Source organism: Coffea arabica, chromosome 8e, assembly GCF_036785885.1.
Source record: "Coffea arabica cultivar ET-39 chromosome 8e, Coffea Arabica ET-39 HiFi, whole genome shotgun sequence".
NCBI classification, from domain to species: domain Eukaryota; kingdom Viridiplantae; phylum Streptophyta; class Magnoliopsida; order Gentianales; family Rubiaceae; genus Coffea; species Coffea arabica.
In genome coordinates this window covers 9512524-9515930 of record NC_092324.1, presented here as the reverse complement: position 1 = coordinate 9515930, position 3407 = coordinate 9512524, and positions in this window count along the sequence as shown.

Genomic DNA, 3407 nt, shown 5'->3' with positions numbered 1-3407 from the left:
GTGATTCGCCGTGGAGAGCTCCAGTGCTCTTTGTTAAGAAGAAATATGGAAGTTTAAAACTATGCATAGACTATCAAGACTTGAATGATGTGACCATTAAGAACAAATGCCCTTTGCCTCGAATAGATGAATTATTTGACCAACTGCAAGGGGCTGTGGTATTTTTCAAGTTGGATTTGAGGCAGGGCTATTACTAGTTGAGGATCCTAGAAACGGATGTGCCTAAGACCGCTTTCAATTCGAGATATAGGCAATTTGAATTTGCAGTTATGCTTTTTAGATTAACTAATGCGCCAGCATTTATAGACTTGATGCATCGGGTCTTTAAACCGTATTTGGATCAATTTGTGGTGGTATTCATTGATGATATATTGGTGTACTCTAAGTCTCGAGAAGATAACGAACAACACCTAAGCATAGTCTTGCAAACCCTGAGAGAGCACCAACTTTTTGCTAAATTCAATAAGTGTGAGTTTTGATTGGAAGAATTAGCCTTTCTGGGTCATATAATCTCTAAGGAAGGGATTACCACGGATCCAACTAGAAGCCGTTTCTAAGTGAAAACAACCAGAAAAATTCTATCGAAATTCAAAATTTCTTAGGGTTAGCGAGGTATTACTACCGGTTTATCAAGAACTTTTCTAAGATAGCGAAACCCCTAACCGAATTGACTAAGAAGTATGGCAAGTTTATATGGGATTCTAACTGTGAGAAAGGGTTTCAGGAGTTGAAGAAGTGTTTGATCGAAACGCCTGTGTTAGCATTGCCGAATGGAGGAGATGGTTTCATGATATATACAAATGCTTCAAAGGATGGTTTAGAATGTGTGTTAATGCAAAATGAAAAAGTGATTGCGTATGCTTCCCATAAGTTGAAATCTCGTGAGCAGAATTAGCCAACCCGTGACTTGGAGTTAGCGGCAATAGTGTTTGTCTTGAAAAAGTGGAGACATTATCTGTATGGGGTGACTTTTGAGATTTTCATTAATCATATAAGTCTTAAGTATTTATTTTTTCAGAAAGAGTTGAATTTGAGGTAACGTAGATGGGTGAAATTTTTGAAAAATTATGATTGTATGCTTAACTACCACCCTGAAAAAGTTAATGTAGTGGCGGATGCCCTAAATCGTAAGGTACAAGTGGCCAGCCTAATGGTGAGAGAATGGCACATGCTAGAGGAAATTAGTGTTTGGAACCTATGTCTTGAGCCACAAAGGTGATTTTTGAGAATATCACCGTGAAGTCTATCTTGTTAGATCGAATTAAAGAAACTCAAAAAGGAGATCCTGAAGTGCAAAAATGGATTGAGAAAGTTCAAAAAGGGAAAAAATTCGACTTCAATTGGGGGACCGATGGAGTGTTAAAATTTAGAAATTGTCTAATGGTGCTAAAAAATGAAGAGCTAAAGAAGGAAATTTTGAACGAAACTCACCGTTCCAAGTACGCGGTGCATCCTGGAGGTAATAAGATGTATCAAAACTTGAAGAGCCTCTATTGATGGAAAAATATGAAAAGAGAAATTGCCCAATTTGTTCGGACCTGTCTCACTTGCCAACAAGTTAAAACCGAGCATCAGAAACCATCTGGGTTATTACAGCCGTTGGAGATACCTAAGTGGAAGTGGGAGAATATCACTATGAATTTCGTATCAGGGCTACCACGGACTCAGAGAAAGCACGACACTATTTGGGTAATAGTGGATCGGTTGACAAAGTCAGCTCACTTTTTGTCGATTACTATGAAGTACTCCTTGAAAAAATTGGCTAAGTTATACTTGGACGAAATTATAAGGTTGTATGGGATACCGGTGAGTATAGAATCAGATCGGAACCCTAGGTTTGTGTCGTAGTTTTGGCAAAAGATGCAAGAAAGCCTAGGGACTAAATTCAATTTTAGTACCACCTACCACCCACAGACCGATGGACAGTCGGAAAGGACGATCCAAACCCTAGAGGACATGTTGAGGTCTTGTACTTACGTTGGTGGAATTTACTTATAACAACAGTTTTCATTCTTCAATACAAATGGTTCCTTACGAATCTCTTTATGGTCGAAAGTGTCGGTTTCCGATTCATTGGGACGAAATTGGAGAAAAGAAGATTTTAGACCCGACTACCGTGCCTTGGATTGAGGAAGCCTTTGAGAAGGTGAAGTTGATATGTCAGAGGATCTGAACGGCTTAAAGCCACCAAAAGAACTATGCGGATAATCAAAGAAAAGATTTGGAATTTGAGGTTGGAGATAAAGTGCTCCTTAAAATTACACCTTTGAAAGCAAGTCTAATGGTGGGAAAAGGAAAGAAATTATAATCGATATTTGTGGGGCCCTATAAGGTTATCCAGAGCATAGAGAACGTGGCTTACAAGTTGGAATTACCCTTGAGCTTATCCAGAATTCATGATGTCTTCCATGTCTCCATACTTAAGAAATATCATCCTGAGCCGTCCCATGTGTTAAGATTGAAAGAAGTGAAAATCGATGAGAATTTGTCATATGAGGAGAAGCCGGTAAAACTCTTAGATCAAAAAGTGAAGGAGTTAAGACACAAGCGAATCTCTCTAGTGAAGGTCTTATGGAAGAATCATGCAATCGAAGAAGTAACTTGGGAAGTTGAAGAGGAGATTCGAAAGAAGTATTTAGAGTTATTTGTAAATCAAGGTATGAATTTCGAGAACGAAATTCTTTTAAGGGGGGAAAGATGTGAGGATCCGAAATTTTTTTCGTTTATTTATTTTTACTGGTTTATCTATTTATTTATTTATTCATTTGCTCCAATTAATTTATTCCATTCATTTTAATTGCATCTGCATAGTACATTGCTTCATTTTATATATTTTTTAACACGTTTGCTCTTAAACTTAATTTTTCTGTCGTCCAATTTGTGAAAATTTGAGAAAATACGTTTTCGAGACAATATTTGGTCTGAGATTACAGTGGTTTTGGAGAATTAAGGATGATCAATTGTAGACTAAGAAAAGTTAATTGAGGAATTAGAGGTGAGTGAGTTGAATTAAACTCAATTAGGAGCACTAATGGACTACTATTCAAATGTTGACTTTTGCACCAAAGGATTAGCTTTATGTCCCATCTTTCCTTCATCCTCTCACAGTACAAAAATCAAACAAAATACCTCTCTCTTTTTCCCTCGCATGGCCGAACCTCCCTTCCCTCTTTAGCGAAGAATTTCATCTTCATCCTCTCCAATTTGCTGACTAAACTTGCTCGCACTTTAGGTCATCTTCAAGTTTGGTAGAAGACTTGGTGAACGGAAGATTCTTGGAGGTTTAGTACTTGGTTTCTTGAGGTTTTACTTATTATCATTGGAGGAGGGTAAATCCTCCAAGCTCCCATTTTTCTTTCATCCTTTAGCTAATTTTAGTTAGATAAACATGGGATTGTAGATGGGTT